The 19,755-nt window shown below is 28.6% G+C and overlaps 1 long non-coding RNA gene across 2 annotated transcripts in view; it reads right to left on the bottom strand.

The window, feature by feature from the left end:
• Positions 1-17,692, bottom strand: part of LOC122270570 (uncharacterized) — a 187,297-nt gene extending 169,605 nt beyond the window's left edge. For both annotated transcript variants that reach the window (XR_011638247.1, XR_011638248.1), the window contains exon 1: positions 17,458-17,692. This is a non-coding gene — a long non-coding RNA (uncharacterized lncRNA). The remainder of the gene's footprint in view (positions 1-17,457) is intronic.
• Positions 17,693-19,755: the final 2,063 nt, after the last annotated feature.

Raw genomic sequence — 19,755 nt, 5'->3', positions numbered from 1 at the left:
AGTTTCTCAAGATATTGTGATATAAGAAGAAAAATTTAAATTAACATTAAGGGGTTCAAACTTTAAATCGCTTTTCTCTATAAATTATTGGGACTATGTTTTCCATATTGCGGCTCCCCCCTCTCTATTCCAAGAGTCACAATACCAAATCTGTCGAATAAAATTGTGTTTCTTTTGAAAAAGTACTTTTTTGTGTCTGATCTCATAACCTAAAATACCGTCAATATTAATTAATTAACATATTTAAGTCCTCGAACTATTAAGATTAAGTATGCGAAAATCCGATTGTTAGATTAGATTAGAGTTACTAAGAAAATATTTTCTGATTGGTCGAGAGTTAAAATTTACCGATTTTTTTTTTTTCGTAGACATCAGTAAGGCATCTGGAGAAATCTCATAATTTCAGGTTCTTTCCTTTTAAAATTAAGCTTAACTGTTCACACACAATCATAATGTTTAAAAATCATTTATTTTATAAAATAATTAGATTTTAAAAATTTACTTGTCGCTTTTATCAAGTTATTCGTATTATTATATGCCGAATCAATGTTGAATTTTTTGAGAAGAAGAAATTATTTCTTTTTATCAAACTTATTTTCCAGAAATACTTTCGATAAGGAGAAATTAATCTACGAAATTATATCTAGCCGAATACTTCGAAAAGAGACTAAAAATAAGTTATATTTTTATATTTCAAGAGAGTAATATTCATTAATTTGATGTACTTAAGCGCAGTTTCTTGTTTCTTAGCTAGAAAAAGAAAACGAACCGTAAAGTAACTTAATATTGATACCATACCAATAGGGAGAATTCGAAAACGGCTGCTATTCATTTTCCAATTACAATTAATTATGGCAATTTATCATTGTTTTTGTTAATGGTTTTTAGTTATCAATGTGAGTTTTTAAATTAAGATTTTCTTTTATTACTGAAACATTAACTTTTACTGGTTTAAATGCATCTTTTCACGGAAATGTTAGTTGGGTTTTTATAAATAATGATTACTTGTATTACTGTGTATTTTCATGTTTAGAAGGAAATATGTCTATTTTTATAAGTTACCCACGCAGTATTGATTAGAAAATTGATTGCTCTGCGTTACTTAGAGTGTTTTCTGAAAATAAATATCTAGATTTAGTAAGTAAGTATTCAACGAAGTAAAGATCTATTAAATCATTTTGAATTTAATTGAGTGCTGTTCTTAGAATTTATTTTGCAGTGTGCTATTTTTTTATTTTGCATTATTGTTAATTAAAAAATAAAATGCTGTTACTATATTATATAGTGAAAAATCATAACACTCTGTATTTTATTGAGTGCTGTTTTTTGATTTTCTTTCAAAGTGTATTATTTTTTTTAATTTTCCATTATTTTCATACAAAAAAATAAATAAATAAAATGTTGTTAATATTGCATTTTCTCCATATTTAAATTTTATTTTCTGGATTTAATGACATAGTTACTTAATCAATAGACTCAATAAGTACAAATGCAAAAGATTCAATAAGTGTATGAAAGTTGGTAAAACTAGATATATGGCTAGTTATAATAAAAAAAAAGTTTCATTGAGAAACTTCAAAGCATTTACTTTATTTTCGATTCCTTAGTTTTGTGCCAGTTAGATAAAGTATAAAAAAAATTCGCTTTATAAATTTAACCATTTAGAAAACAATTGCTTATTGTCTCCTGTTAAAATTAAGCACTCTAACTAGACGGAAAATGGACAAAATTGATATTGATGATAAATTTTACTTAACGATCTAAATTATGCTTAATTAAATAATTAAAACACTCATTTCCATCCAACAGTTCATTTATGAACATTTGTTGGAAAGTAGTCAAGTCTTTTGATAAGTCTAAAATTTACATGCAATGATCAGGAACCGACAAAAATTTGAGATGTCATTCTAGTACGGAGTTCAATTTAAAATAAAAGCCCTCTAGCTAATCGGACAGTAGTTGAAATTTCAATTAACTGTAAATTTCTCGAAGTAATAATAGGGCTATGAAGTTTGTGACAAAGTTACTTGGAAATAATCATTATATAATTTGCCATCATGCTCGGATCTCTAGATGAGGTTTAAACACTCTAATTTTACGTAAAGTGGAGGAAGTTTTTACCAGCGATCAATTAACTAAGTGATAATATGGTGATTGTTTCTGATTGTTTTGGAAAGGATTGAAAGTTGCATCGTCGTCAATCGTAAATGAGCTCTCATAACGTGAGCACTCTAGTTAATCAGAAAGTGGCCAGAAATCTGACAGGCGACAAGCTCCCTTTGGCAATAATGTCATGATAAATTCTGCTGGTACCGCTCGTGAAATGATTTCCAATTTTATTGTAATTCAGCATAGACCTTCAGTTTAAATTTGTGTGCTCTAGTCAGTCTTAAAGTGGTTTTAATTGACGAAAAACTATATTTGAAAATAATATGGTAATGGGTTCCGCTGGACAAAAAATGATTGAATCTTGCATTGACATCAGACATGAAGCTTTAGTACTGTTTTGAGTGCTCTAGCTAGTCGGAAAGTAGTCTAAATTTTGACTGCAAGATTTCAGCGACACAGACACTTATCTGCCGAGATATCATTGCAAATATATCAAGATTTCATTGAGTTTACAAAAAGTTGATAAAAATAAAAAGTTTAATTGTATTGAGATAAAACTATTCATTTAAGTGATAAAAAAAATAAGCTAACAAAAAATTTTCACAATCAATTTTTTTGTAAAGTTATCAATAATTTTACCCTTTTAATTAAAATTCTATTAATTTTATTATTATTTTTTTTAGTAACTCAAACCTCGCATTATTCTAAAAAATATAAATACCACTAAAAATCATTGCCCCAATACGAAGGAAGAATGTGAGTTCAAATCTTTTGGATTGTTTCAGAAATCCTCCAAGATGTCAGGATTTCTTGGTTATTCTAAGCGTTCGCTTTCTATTTTGCGAACGGTATACTATAAGAACGGTACTGGTATTTTAAAGAGAGCTGGATTAGAACACCCTCTTATTATTCATTAGGTCTAAAATAAATTTAACTCATATACATAATAAAATATTTTTGCGACTTAAATTATTTCCAATCTAAATTAAAATCGTTAGTTGATTATTCTATAATTTTATCTGCGAGATTTGTTATAGAAAACTTTAAAGAAATAATACATATTGCCAGTTATTTAATTTTGCTGATTTTCAGAATTCAAAATTTTATGCTTTTCTATATTTATGTTAGCTAGTTTTCCTTTTCTATAATTTTCTCAATATTAAACTTAAAATTATGTCAAATTTGAACAAAATTGAAAATTTTATTCTATAGCCATCGTTGAACAGCCTGCCCAACTTTGGGTTTACGATTACTAATGTTCAACTACGTAGCCTAGTAATTTTGAACCCAATCCCGAAGACAAGGGAACCCCTGGATCAAGTATTGGGAGAAATTTGCCCTCGTTGAGGACTTTTTGATGGAACTAAACCGTATTTGCGTTACATGCAGAGGAAGACCACAAGCACCTCCCATGGTCAGCCTGACGGCAAGGGAACTCTAACCCATAATCCGTCTACCACTGAGGATATTTCACGTCAGCACTGTGCTCGGTTCTCTCCTCTCGATAAATTGTAACCTTAAATACTTTTTTATTTTTCCTTTTTCTAAATTTAGTGATTACATTTATATTTTTTTAAATTTATTTTCTTCCTGTTTTTTTTAAAATAATAATAATTTTAAAATTACTTAATTTTCGCCTTCCATATCATGACAGCCTAGTACAGATCGTCCTAACAAGTCCAACTGGCTCAAGTCAACTTAATTAAATTGATTAATGTATTATTATTTTTTTTAATTTTAAAGCGTTTGGAGAATTTTGTTCAGATTATCTCATTTACTTTTAGAAAAGAAAAATGTATTTCTGATCATAGATGTAAAAATTACATATAATTGTTTTTTAAGATCAGTATTCTAAACAAAATCCTAATTTAAATTAAATTACATTTAAATTAATTTAGGTATCTTACACGTTTAAGAAATCTAAAAATAAAAAAAAATCTTTATGAAACATATGCTGATCAAGTATTAATAAATTCATTTATAGTAGAATCCTTGTTTCGATTTCGATNACATATATATACTATATAATGATTTTCCGGGTTTTAGTGTGTAATGCGTGAACAGGGGAAATAGATTCTACTGCAAAATACAGAAAATAAATAACGATCAATTTGATGCTTTTTATGGGAAAATTAATAATGAAACGCTTTTTGAAAGTAACATTTGTTACATAAATATAATTATTTTTAATATTATGCAGTTATATAAATATATTGTATAGATACTATAATTACCAGATTAAACTTAGAAACCTTTTAGACTCTAATAGAATCCACTAAAGCTCGCAGTATATTTTCAGACGATATGATGTATTTTTATTTATACTACTTTAATTAATATTATATTTTTGGCTTAATCTCTGTCTTACTCTTTGGTTTGAGTGATGACAAAATATGATGGATCAAAAGAACAAATAAGTGTATTTTAATTATTAGAGGACATCTAAGTCCAAATTATTATTATTTTTTTTTAAATCGGAAAATAGGTTTGAGTTGAATTTTATACTGGTTTTATTTTCAATTTCATAATATGTTGTACGCACAAATAATTTAATGTAAGCAACATATTAAAATATAGAATGCAATTATTTTGATGTAATTTTCATATGCTCTATTAGAAATTCGAATTGTAATTAATTATAATAAGCATAAAAATTTTCTTACATTTCTTTGAAGAAAGCAGTAATTTTAATGAGGCCCTCATAAGTAGTAATGTGACATGGAGAATGATGAGACAAGTTTTAATCACTTTTAATAAATTAAAAAGTAAAGTATTGAAATTATTAACTAATAGTATTTCTGCAGCCAACGATTTATAATTATGTAAAAAATAATACGTAAATATACAAAAACGCTGCTGCCCTCATGAAACCCAGTTACACAAACTATGAAATGTTTTTGCGAATTATAGTTTCTACCTATTTTTAATTTCTTTGATTATATAATTGATAGATTCTACTTCAGTCACTCATAAATCAATTTAACCTGTGAAAAATTTTTTTAACCCGTGAAACATATTTTATTTACTAATAGTATTTCTACAGTCAACGATTTATAATTATCTGAAGAATAATACGTAAATATACAAAAACTGTGAAACTGTGAACTTTTCAACCTGTGAAACATTTTTTATTAATTAATATTATTTCTACAGCTAATGATTTATAATTATGTAAAGAATAATACGTAAATACATAAAAACGCTGCTGCCCTCATGAAACCCAGTTACACAAACTATGAAATGTTTTTGCAAATTATAGTTTCTACCCATTTTTAATTTCTTTGTTTATAAAATGGATAGATTCTACTTCAGTCACTCATAAATCAATTTAACCTGTGAAACATTTTTTTCCTGAAAATATGCCAGTGTGGACCACTTTAACAATTTTTTTCTGACTTGGAGGGTCCATCTCCTGCTCACTTCGTTCACCAATCAGCGTGGTTGTTTCGCATCGTCATCTTAGCTTAAAAGGCAATATTTTTCAACAGAAAAAGCTAATCAATAAATAAATCTGTAAAATAAAATAAATAAATAAATAATAATCTTTGTTTATAAAATATATAATTATAATTTTTAGTAAGAACATTTTGTTGATATGTCAATCGTAACAACATGAACAATTAGATGGATTTAAGAAATCTCCTACTCCTACACGCACGTATAGGAGTATATATATATCTGGAGGATATATATATATATATATCCTCCAGTAACTGTACTATTTAATCTTTGGAATCTTGTTTTGAATATGCAACACTGTCAAAAACAATGAAATAGAAGTACTTTTAATAATATATGACGATAACCTTGTACCATAAAACAGTTCAAATTGGAAATAATTTTTGTCCTTCTTGAATCTTCTATATTTTTAAAAATAATAAATGTTAAGATTTTCTCCTGGCAATATCTAATTTTACACTTATAGTTTTTTAATCATTAATCTTTTTGTTACTTTTGAGTGCATGTCAAGCGCTTGCTTACAAAATGAATACCTCGAGAGCTATAAACATATTTTTCTACAACAATGGATAAACAGTCCTTAATTGAAGCAACAAAAAAAAAAGGGAAGAAGAAGAAAATATTGCGAAACAATAAAAAACTTTTAAAAAAATATCCACTTAATTCATACATAAATATAATGTTATTTTTATCACGAAGACGCTTTTCAAATAACTTTGATGAAACAGGTAAGTTCAGAATTAATTAATGAGATTCATTTTAAATTTAATGAACAAATTATTATATAATGAACATATTATTATTATAATCTAAGTTAAATCACGTTAAATTTAAATATCCCTCTTTTATAAATGAGTTCAAATTTAAGGAATAATAATATTTGGAATCGAACTGTTTATTTTTTTTCCAAATAACTTTTAAATTTTAATTTATTATAATGTTTTTGACAACTGCATAAGTTACTTTCAACCCATTTTTCTGTTCGACTTTTAGTTAGTAATTTAGTCAATGATTAAGTTAGGGATTTAGTTAAATTAGTTCAGTGATTTCTCGATAATGGTTTAGTGGTTCAGTAAGTAACTAAGTATTTCAATCAGTCACTGGTTAGTTGATTTGTATGGCAGTAGAGTCGGAACTGGCTATGCCAAACTTAAATGACATTTTCACGATACCAACATTGATCAGTACTGGAAACTAAGCCTGATGAATAAATCAGAGAACTAAAAAATACATAATAGCTGACTTAGTAAGTTAGAGCTTTAGTTTGCAATCCGGTTATAGCTCGTCATTGTGTAGTTGATATTTTTATTTACAGAAAAGAAAATTAAAAATGGCAATATTCAATGTTGTTAAAAGCTTGAAACATCAAATGTTTAAAATTTTTAAGTGTATTTTAAAATGGCTTATGATTGTGAAATGGCTTAAAATGGTTTTTGAAAAAAATCGTGTTTTTTTTTCTTTTCAAATTTACAAAGGCACAAAAATAATCAAAAGAATTTTAAAAAATTCGAAATTTTGTTCTGGATTTCGGATAGTTTAACCATAAATGAGGCCTTTGGATCTAACATCAGGTATTTTGATTTATAGACATATCTAGGACATTTATGAATATGAATATAATTATGAATATGATAAATTGCTTTGGTCTTCTTAGAATGAGTGTCTATGAAACTACTGTCAATTTATCTTTAATTTTGAATAAAAATACTTTATAATTCTAAAAGAGAAACTAATACCTTTTATACTGCAACATAATAAATAAATGACAAAAAAAATTAAAAGCAAAGAGTAATAAAAAGTACAGATTTAAAATATTAGATGACTATAAAATTATCAAAATGGGGGATTAAAGAATCGGAGATTTGAACATACTATTAACAATTTGCTATAAAAGAATGGAGTCCCAACCATGGCTCTATCTACTGCTCCAAACCACAACCAATGAACACACTTCCTGCCCCAGCTCTCCAGAAGAAGAGATTTAAGAATAGTTGTCAATAAATGTCATTTGCTATAGTTGTTTTAAATTTCTTGTGGAAACAAATATTGAACACCACAAACAGCGAAGCCCAGTTAGGCTAGAAACAATTGACAAAACAAGAAAATATTTCAAAAAAAGTTTTATTGCCAAATTAGACAAAAATCGTTATCGATAAAATACAATGCCTCAAAACAAATTTCATTTAAAAATCTCTAAAATATACTTTCAACTAAAGGGTTAATTCAAATAAAAATCAATTTTATTTCTTAGGCTCCAGTAATGTCCTACTACACTATTTTTCAAAAAAAATGGTGAAATTTTTTTTTAATTCGTTAAGTTCGCTGTAATTGCTGCTGAACACAGAGTTTTCATCAATGCAAACTTTTTTTAAAAAAAAAAAAATCTTTTACTATTAATAAACTTTTTCGGCTAATAAACTTAGTTTTAACAATATGTCCCCCCGTGGGCTGTTAGTTAGTAATGAATCACTTATTTTCACTCCCCTTAAAAGTATTCAAAATTAGATCTCAAAAGCTTTTTGTCCTTAGAAAAATAAACTGTGGATTTCTTTACATTAAAATTTTGAGCCACTTTCATGATCAGTTAATTTATTAGTTATGAACACTATAGGGTATTTGACTTTTTTAGTTAAAAATTGCCAACTATTTGCTAAAACAAATATTTTTACTTTGACAAAATAGCCCTTAAAAAAAGCCATAAATGGTTTTTATAAATGAAAACCATGTTTTAACTTGCTTTAAGCATTCAATTAAAATTTTAAATTAAAAAGCACGTTTCCTCCAATCCTTTATTCACATAGAATGATTTTATTAATGAAAATTCCAAAAATAGTTTTATCTGCAGCCTATCAGTCATCAGTATATTTATAATTTCTATAACAAACTAGAATTTAGGCCAATAAAAGTACAAACAGAAATCTCTTAAGTATATTAAATATTTAGCAATGACTGAATACCTGCATGATAATATATACTCAGAATAATAAGAAAAACAATTTCTGTATAAAAATTTACCCTTCTTTAAAATAAAAAATTGAAATTTGAATGAAAACTTTTGATAATTTCCGCTGTATTATGTTTTTTATTCTTATGTTTCACACAATATTGCGTTTTATTTTATGGATTATTCAAAAAATGTATTGGTTAAAATTCGATATAACGTAAATTGTGACATTTTTAAGGTAAAGATTTTAAATCAAGTTTACCAAATTAGTTTTTTCTTTACAGACACAGTACTGTTCACGAACTGAATATTTTACTGCAAACTTCATAACTCATAGTACAAACTGATTGCTGGATCTAAGAGAAACCTTTTTCTGCACCACTTTCCCCAATTTGTTTAATATTGAGATCATATGGTCAGTTCATTGGTTAAGATAGAGTAAAATGTTGGGTCAGTTTCTAAATTCATTTTGCCTTATTTTTATTTCGAATTATTACCAATAGCACGGGAAAAGTTCAAACTAATCTTTCGGTAAGTGCTTTTCACAATTCTACTCATGGCTGTTTTTGTTCTGAACTATTTGAAGGTAAACGATCTATGTTTAAACTATTCATTGGAGTGAAAAAATTCTATCAGAAATAAATAAACTTCAATAAAAAACGACACTCTTATAATATAATTTCATCAACTAAATACTGCAATAATATTTGCAGGAGATAATAGATTAATAAAAGCAAAAAAGAATGTTCTTCTAAGTCTTTAAAGAGGCATTTCTCAAAAGGTATAAACAATTGTGTCTTAAAAATCTATTGGTTTATGCACTAAATATTCACTAAGATGCCATTTCTATTCTACAGTAACTTGTTTTATTGACTTGTCTTAAACAATAAATTTATGAGTATCGATGTCATTTGGACAATCCTATATGTAAGAAAACAGCATTTAGTTGTAGCCTAAAACACTAAGAAAAGTACAGATAAATAATTACCTACTGTTAAAACAATGTTTTATAAGTCACTTTTTTGACATCAAAATTCACAGTATCACATCTATTTATTACTGTCATTTTAAAGGATTTTATCCCGTCCTATTTAATTTTCTTAGCTGCAAATATAAATTAAAAAATTATTTTTGAGCGCTACAACACGAATTTCCAGTTCATTTTGTTAGAATTTACAGAAAACTTTTGGAATAATTTTCAATAATTCTTGTCACTAGACAAAATTATGAATTTACTAGGAATTTTACTCGAAACTGGGGGTACTGATCGAGGAGTTCCCATGTCTTTTGGATTGGGTTCAAAATAACAAGGCTACAGAGTTCAATATTGGTAGCCGTAAACTCACATTTGGGTCAGCTGTTCAACGACGGTTATAAAATAAAAAGTCACTTGAGCGATTGTCGCAAGTTTCTATAATTAGTAATTCTATGTATTTATTAGGCAAGCAACTGTGATCTTAATAGTAAATTCACATTTTCGTGAATGGCACATACACATTTTAGATGGTGTTTTACCTACGCATAAAATATGGATAGGTCGTAGTACAGCAAACCTTTGCCAATTTTTATGTTTGGATGCATCTGCTTTGATACTTGATATGCTTCCATCAAGGTGCACATTTGGCTTTGTGGACTTTCTGTCCATTTTCTCTAACAGTCATGCACTCAGCGCTACCAGAAGTCTGGTAAGAAAGTTTATCAGATGAGTAGAAATTTATGACAAGTTTTTTTTGTTTCCTAAGAAACTTTGTTACTAGGCTATTTCCTTTGTTTTGGTAGTAAGGTTACAGAGTATGCGTAGAACAGTATAACGTTTTCTTGGAGATACAGGTAATGCACGGTTGGCTTTTTTAATAGCTTTCCCCAATGCCTAAAGAATATTATAAAGAGACTATCCTTCCTGAATTTCTACTGCTTGTATCAGTGCCTTTTTATTTTTCCTTTCTCTTCTTTTTTTCAGTTTATCTATTTCTCTGTTAAGGTTTTTTCTTTTCAAAATACTTCTGTTATCATATATTTTCGTTTTATATTCTTTATCTTTCTTCTTACAAACGTCTTTTTTTGGAGCATTCTAGTTTTATATTCTCTCATTTTTTTCTGCTGCTGCTTTCCCCATATTGATTACTCACTTAAAAAACTTTTAACTATAAACTAAGCACACTATCAAATAAAAATGGCACAGCTATGTGTAAGAAGTATGCTCTAATAGTGGAGGAACTGGTTTAAATTAGTTGAATCAGGATGGATTAGCACTTGTGTAACATTCCTAGAGTTCCTTTTTCATGGTCAACCTATACATTTTGTGTAACAGAGGGGACAGTTAGTTTTGTCCTCCCTGTTGCATCCCCTCTGTTATATGAGAAACTTTAAAATAGTTAACTTTTTTTTTTCAAAAATATAACATAACATGATTGTACTGATAGATTTTATTGTAAAAACCAAATATTAAGTTAAAAGATTTTTTGTGTAATGAATAAAATAAACTTAAAAGAATAATTGTAACAGAGGGGACAATTATATATTTGAGATAATTTTTTTCTTAAAAAATAAGAAAAATTTTTTTTTTGACGGAGGTCACGGCATAATTAGACTCAGGAAAAATTTATTTTACAATAAATCAAACTATGTGTAAAATCGTAATATTTTTAATGACTTATTCTTCTTTAAAATAGACAGTTTATTTAGTAGAATAAGTCGAAATCATGAATGCTCTCTTTTTATGATAAATTTTATTATAACCATGAAAAAATCCAAAAAATAACCTTTGAATTCCTAAATTACGACAAATTTCCTTTAAAATGATACCAAATACAAGGATATTGCTTACATTTTAAAAATTCACTGCTGATTTCAGTTGGCATGGAATTCAACCCAGTGGGTTTGGTGAATGTCCGAAATATTTGCTATATCCAATTCAATATTAATTTATTCTTTGATATTAATATGTTTATTCGATATTTTAATATCTGCTGATTAGGAGAAACATCAGTGTTCGTAGAACTGGTTAACTGCATACTGGGCAGTAGCACTTGACCTTAAAAAACATTGATGTAGGGCATACCAGGCAAATGTATACCAGCCAGTGGCACTGAACCTTAAAAAAACATTGATGTAGGGCATACCGGGCAAATGTATACCGGGAAGTGGCATTTAACTAGGCCTGGTACATATTTTTGACATTCACCAAAGCGACTATGTGATTGTCAACAGATTGCTTTTTTNTGTAGGACATACCGGGCAAATGTATACCAGCCAGTGGCACTGAACCTTAAAAAAACATTGATGTAGGACATACCGGACAAATGTATACCAGCCAGTGGCACTGAACCTTAAAAAACATTGATGTAGGGCATACCGGGCAAATGTATACCAGCCAGTGGCACTGAACCTTAAAAAAAACATTGATGTAGGGCATACCGGGCAAATGTATCCCGGGAAGTGGCATTTAACTAGGCCTGGTACATATTTCTGACATTCACCAAAGCGACTATGTGATTGTCAACAGATTGCTTTTTTCATTCATTCAAACAAAACCTACACTGATAAAGAAATGGAAGTTAAACAAATATACAGTTCAATTCATCCCTCACTCAACTTAAGAAAGAGTAATCGCATCAATACAAAAGCCTCAACCCGAAAGCCAAATTACAAAAGCAGCACCATTACAAAAGCCCGAAAATTGCAGAGATAAACAGACGGATCTTAAATGATCCACAGCACAGCAGCAGCAGTTGTCATAATGAGCACTCACCAAACCCCAACCTCACACAAATTTAAATTCAGAGCAGAAAATACTTTTTTTCAGGCAGAAGCTTATGCAATACTACAAGCCATAAAATACACAACTAACAGTCTGCTAGATGAAACAGTCAACATATGGTCGGATAGCCAGTTTTCAATAGCAGCAATCAGAAATTAGGACACCAATGATCACATCATACTACAAATCCAAGAGCTTCTACATTCCAAATCAAACGTATTTATCAGATGGGTTAAAGCACATGACGGCAACCAAGGAAATGAGGTAGCAGACAGGGAAGATGCAATTTCCACAGGCACTCCAATTGAGCTCGCCACCCCATCAAACAACTGGCTAAATCTAACATCCTAAAGAATGGCAAATATATTGGCATTCCCACAGGCCAGTATCTGGGGAAAAAATCAAAAAAATGCTTCCATCAGTCAGGTTCTCTAAGCATAATTGGCCAAGAGAGCCATCCATCTTTCTCATCTTCGGGGTATATTTAAAAAGATACAATATCGTAAATACTAATTAATGTGAGTATGGCAAGATCGGAACTGCACACCATTATGCCACGGACTGCTCACTCAGAGTCTCATATCATCTCAGAAAACCGCAAATGCCCTGGAAAATGTCAATTACTGAAAACACAATGCTTAGGAATAAGATAATTAAACTAATAAATTTTCTCCATAACTATGAGGATCTACTAAAACCATAATAAAAGAAAAAAGGTGAAATAGAGCAAAACAGGAAAAAAACCAACCCATAAGCCCTCTACATTATTTCATCAACTTCCTCCTATACCATCGACTTTAACACTAAACATACCAACACTTAATATATACCTATTTCTACCATAGCCGGTCAAATGACTGGACTTTTTGTTTCTTGATTGAATGTATAAAATATGCATGTTAGGAAGGAAATAAACTGAAAGCAACTTTAGTATAATTACACAAAATTGTATATTGCCAATTTTTATGTATTACAAACACAAGGTATAAGAATTTTTTTACATATACAGGGTGTTTCCGTATTACATTTTTCGCAAACATATTTCTTCTAATTATTATTTATAAAAAAAAATTATAATTGTCACTTTTTCTTACACAAAAATGCCAATCTAAAATTTTAGGTACTTTCTTGACATTTGAATTCACGGTTATTCTGATTGAACTAACTACGCAACAGTCTTTTCAGAAATGTGCAAGTAATCGAATGCAAAACGTTGAACACGCATTACATCGTCATTTCTGATCAGATAGGAAATAGGTATAAAACAAATATTATTCGAAACAAACAAAATACAGAAAAAACAAACAAATAATAATCGAATATTAACTGTACATAATTGTTAGAAAAAGTCATGAGTCAAATGTGCAAAAACGATAAGATGATGAGCTCATTTTCGATGCAAAAATTCTTAAAGGGTCATTTGACCGGTTATGATAGGTTTAGCGTTAAGCATCTCTATCTAACTTCTCAACTCTCCACAATTGTCTTGCCCATCTCTCTGACCACAGCTTTACCTGCTGATAAATGCTCCATACGGCGCACGGGTGCAGCGCTGTGTGTTGGTGGTGGTGAGTGTGTGTGATTGTTGTACAAAATATAAAAATTCGCCAAGCATATATTACCAGGACTGAAATGTTTTTATGGCAACACATCACATTTTGGAAAGCTTCTTTGAAAACCAAATATGATTCTTTTTAATATTATTCCGTACTAGCTCACAGTGCTAATGGCAATGAAGAATGGCCTAATAATGATCACCTTATTCACCAGACATGATCCCAATCAATTAAATGGGATTTGTATTAAATTTCGGCCTCCCTAAGAAATAGGCAAGGAATGAAATTATTCAGGAGGTTAGTTGCAGTCAATAACAGAAAATTTTTCACCACGTTTACAGTTCAGCATTCAAGCTGAAAGTAGTCACTTGAAAACTCGTAAATATGATACAGGTTATCATGTTTTTATGTTTACTTGAAAATCTGATTGGGATATTTTAAAGAGTATTAAAATTTCAATACTACTAGTTGCAATGTTATTTTTTGTCTCCCTCTATTAGAATATTAAAAAAAAAATTTTATTCTTATAAACTAATTAATAATGAATGGAAACAATTACGGATATAATATCAAAAGATGAGGACAAGAAAAACGGTTGTTGCTCCAAATTATCATTATGAAACGTAAGTTATGAGAAGTCCAATAGAATATTACCATGAAAATGATAATAAATAACGTTAGTGCTTCGCGATGGAGAGAGAAAAGTGGCTTCACAACTATTTTCTTTTTATTGCTAACGCTTAAATAGAACTTCAAGAAACAGTTAAAAAAAATTTTCTTGTAGAAAAAATTTTATTTTTGCAATATGTAGCTTATCATATAAAAATGCCAAATTTATAAATTTTGAATTCTTCTATTGCTCGAACCTATTCCGACCAATCTAATTTTGATTTAATCTACATAGCAGTAGGGAGCAGAACTTTGTAAAAGAAGTGTTTTAATTTCATTTTAAATTAAATCTACTAAATTTGGAATAAATTATTAAAGACTGGGAAAAAAACTTCAACCAAATGAGTCGGCAATATTCTTGCATTTTTAGATTTATACGCTTTTTACTAAAGATAATTTTAATTGGTAGTGAACTGAAACAGAAATTTTCAAAAATACCTACAATTCTTTTTTTTTTTTTTTGCTAGAACAGTTTTAACTTTATGAGTCTGAGTGAATTATTTATTCCAAAAAGGAAAAAGTGGTAACTCAACTGTTTCATAAGTATTATAAAAAACAAGGTTGTTCTGCCTATCATGATATAATAAATATTGATATTTTTGTCACAGCACATTTTCCAAGCACATTTTCCAGCACAGCAACACATTTTCTAAGCTATAGATAAAAATATCTATTTGGTTTAAAAATGTATGTGTTACTACTATTTTCGCACTTTTTCAAAGTTGAAGTATTGTGGTTGGGCATCATCTTACCCCACCACCCTTACCAGGGCGGTGGGGTAAGAAACTGCAGTTCTTATTTCTAATAACAATAAAGAACACCAAAATTGTACTAATATTAAACTACATGGACTTTAATCAATCACACGAAAAATGCGAAGATAAAACATTTCATTTGGGTAATTAAAACCACAATAATGGCTCTTCTTTCATTTTGGTTAAATTTTTTCTGCCCTGCAAATGGTTAATGAGTTACGTTAATTGTATGCTCTGGTGATTAAATTAATTAAATAAAAAAAATCCCAAATAATTTGTACTGTAAAATTTTTAGCAGTTGGAGGGAGCCTTGCATTAAAGCTATTTTTACCAATTTAATAAAAGAAAAATTATTATTTAAGAAAAACAAGATATTCACATTAATTTTTTGCTTTGATCTGAAAAATATATTGTTGTATTCTTTTAACAAAGTTGGATGCTTCACTTTAAATGATATGTATGCACTTTGTATGTTTTTATAGTATATGAGTAAAAATAAATAATTTCTCCTATAAATTTGGATTTAAATAGAACGCAAGGAAGGTCGAACACTAAAACCTGTTGACCACATTGCGTTAGTGGTCAACTTATAAATACTCTTGTGTATATCATGATATTCATATATTTCTCAAATTTTTGCAATCAAAATAAAGGTCAATGTAATCAGTTTTTTTAAGAAAAAATACCCTATGTATCTTGAGAAATGAGATTTATAACCAAAATGAATTACTTTAATTAATTAGTTGAAAGAAAACAAGTATGCGTGAGTGATTTATGCTAGGTATTAATTATAAATAATTCTTTAAAATTCAGAACATAATGCTATTAAAAAACTTGATAGAATTCAACATTTAAAATTAAGTTCCAAACCTATAAATTGCAAAAGCTTTTATATGGTCTGCTCACAAAGCTTTAAATACTCAACTTGGTGAAATTCTAATACATAATATGCTCAAATAAAATTTTTTTTTATTATTTATTCCTAAATTTACAAGACAATTCCTTTTATCAGTTCTTTAAATCAGGCGAAATAATGTATAAATTTTTAGTAACTATTATTTAAAAGCAAAACATAATTTAGTTCTTTCAATCATAAGTATTTGAAAGCAATCGTAACTTGTGAAGAAGAAAATTAACTTAATAAATATTAAGATAGTTTTTTTCTATACTTCCTTATAATATATTTTTTATAATGTATTTTAAAAACAAATTCTTTAAAATAAGTTTTTGAATATAGTTTTCTTAAAACACATTTTTAAAATTAAATATTTTATAATATATTTTTTAAAACTACTGTTATAATATTATATACATTTCTTAAAATATGCTATTCAATAAACAGGATTATTTACAATTCGAAATCAAAACCACTGAAATATCATTATAAACAATTTATGCGCAAAAATTGCAAGATGAAAATTATTTCTTGTAGCAATAAATGAAAAAAATGTGATGAGACGAGTCCAGTTAATAAATCAATATTTCCAAGTTCTAAAAAGAGAAACAAACTGCTGAGGAAATTTTAGACGACATTCGGTGTTATTGATTTTAGCTCTTTTATGGTTCAATTAATTATTTTTTATGCATGCCAAGAGTTAAAATCATAAATGAATGAAAATATTTACACTGAAATTTCTAAGCTTTTTGCAGTCGAAGATTAAGATTTAAGGTTAAGATTTAAGATTTAAGATTAAGATTTAAGATTAAGATTTAAGATTAAGATTTAAGATTAAGTACGGATTAGTTCCATCAAAAATCCTTACACGAAGGCAAATTTCTCCCAATACTTGATTCAGAAGTTCCCCTGTCTTCTGGATTGGGTACAAAATTACAGGATATTAAGGTATTATACATTAGTAGTCGTAAACCCAAACATTGGGTCGGTTGTTCAACGACGGTTATAAAATATAAAATAAAATAAGATTATGAACAAATACATTCTATAATGGTGCAACAATGTATACCTGACCATGAGAATTGCTTTCTAGGCAAATTTTTCAGAGAGAAAGTTTTCTTTTGTTTTTTTACCATAGATATTATTCGAAATAAGACTGGACTCACTTCTTGCAGTTAAACCCTTGACGTCTCATTAGTTTTTTGAGTGGGTATCTTCCCAATATTAGACGGTAACAAATGATAAATCATGCAAATTATGTTCCAAAACAGCGTAAAGGATACAAATAATATTTATATTATGACACTCACTTTTTCTTATCTCTTTCAGTGATTACCTCACGAAATGGTGCCTAAATCTACATAAACATTTGATTTCATAGAATTTATACCGCCATGCCAGGTGCTGCCAACCAGTAAAAATAAATAAAAGTTAATCTTAATAAAAGTTAAAAAATCGTTCTGCGCAAATCGTATGTTAAAATGGGATCAATTTGGAACGTATGATGGGACTTGGAAGGTATGATGGGACGTATATGTGTCGTCAGGTTCGAAAGGATTAAAGGTTGCTGCCAGAATCGTTGTGTTAGTTTTACTTATTTTCTAATTTGAATTCAACCTTTGAAGGTTATGAAGTTAGATGTCACTTTTTTCCACTTTGTTACTTGACATTTCAACTAAATTTAGTTCCATGATGAATGTTTGGGCTTATGACGAAGTTATTATGTCAATTTTTTTAAACTAAACAATTGAGTGAAAGAAGGCAAAATGGTCTATCACCACAATTAAAACCTATATGAATTTACAAATATAAGTATTAATGCTTTTTATTGAAGCTTTTCGTGTTTATGTACAGTGAGCCTAAAAAAATATCAACCAGAATTATTAGTAAGAATGATTGAATTTTCACATTCCAATCTTAATGGTTCAAATGGTAGCTCTTTGCACTTAAATTTAGGCTAACTATTGATACATTTACAAAATCAAAAGCAAAAACGTCATTCCTCCTGACAAACGTACCTTTTTCTGACAGAAGTTTGATCATTAAATATGGAAATAGCTGCAATCTAGAAAATATGATCCCACCTAGGAAAAGTGTCTGAAATTTGGACTCCTCCTTCACATCTTGCTTAGTTCCCCGTATCTCTTAAACATTTTAGGAGAATATATTTGTGCACACAATTATAACAATCGTTTATTAAACTATAATTCCATCTAAAAAGTAATTTTTAAATATTATATGATGTTTTTAAATAGTTATCGGAAAAAGAATTTGTGACGTATTCAGATTTTTACAAAAGATAAAATAAAAAATGTGAACGAAGGAGATACTGCGAAATACATTGTTTTACTGTATCTAAAACACCGAAAACGGTGTACCAGGAATATTTTCTTCGTTTGTACAATTTGTTATTTTTGGTGTTCAGTAGCACCATTGATATATTACACATAATAGTCTGTAAATTTATTTGAACGATACAATTAACAGCGAAAACAATTAATTTAACTTGAAAAAATAAGTTTCATACCGAGAGAATAAAATCGAATTATCCTCAATGCCTTTAATTGTGCAATTATTCTCTTCTAATTTTTATCCACTTATGGTTTCATAAGTGGATAAAAATTAGAAGAGAATAATTGCACAACTAAAGGCATTGAGGATTACTCTAAGATTGATAGATACTTCAATTACGTAAAAAATGTACAAATCATGGGGGGATTTTGGAAAGATGTTTCTCTTTTTCTGATCTTTTTGAAAAGTAGTAAATAATTTAAGACTGTTTTTCGAAGTCACATGGAATGATGCTTTTTTACCATTTTCATAACTAATCTAAGTTTGCAACAGTTACTCATGACTATTAGGTCAAGATTTAGTTTACCTTTAGTCCTCTATGTTTATTCTGAAAATGGAGTCAATATGGAGAAACATTTTTTAATATTTAAAAACTTTCTCCAATGCTGCATTATCAGGACTCATGAAATTTTGCAAAAAAATGGGAATCAGGCATTAATTTTGATAATTTTCATCCAGGAAGAAAAATGTCACCAAATCGGTGATTTTCAAGAAAGTTTAATAACTTTTAAAATATTTTAGTTATTTGTTCGTTCTAAAGTCCAGATAATTCTTTACAACAAGATGGCATTTACAGTATAAAATTATAGCGTTGCATCAAGTGTAAGACTTTTTTTATTTTCCTTTGTAAAAGAGTTTCGAAAAACATTGTTTTAAATATCAAAAACTGTAGAAATAGTGGTGTAATATCAATTTGATGCCCACAATATCGTGAGATTGAATACTTTATATTAAGTTAACACCAATAATGCACCTATTTTGGCGTATTCCTTATATAGTCAATAAAACAATTGGAATGGCGTGTGTTTGTTGTTGTTCCGCTGTACATCTACAGAAACAAATATTCTCCGTTGTAAAACGTTTTTAGTTGTGTAGTAAGAGTAAGGATATTTTCAAATATCTGCCAATTGTATTAAGTAATTTTATAATGTTTAATTTCTATCTGTTTCTCTGCTAAGCCTAATTCGTTTAAATATTCTCTAAATGCTACGCATTTTTTAGATTTACAAACTAATTTTATTTTAAGAATTAGTGTA

The sequence above is a fragment of the Parasteatoda tepidariorum genome, chromosome X1 (assembly GCF_043381705.1).
Source record: "Parasteatoda tepidariorum isolate YZ-2023 chromosome X1, CAS_Ptep_4.0, whole genome shotgun sequence".
NCBI lineage: Eukaryota > Metazoa > Arthropoda > Arachnida > Araneae > Theridiidae > Parasteatoda > Parasteatoda tepidariorum.
The sequence above is the reverse complement of the archived record's forward strand: the minus strand, read 5'-3'. Positions and strand labels throughout refer to the sequence as shown.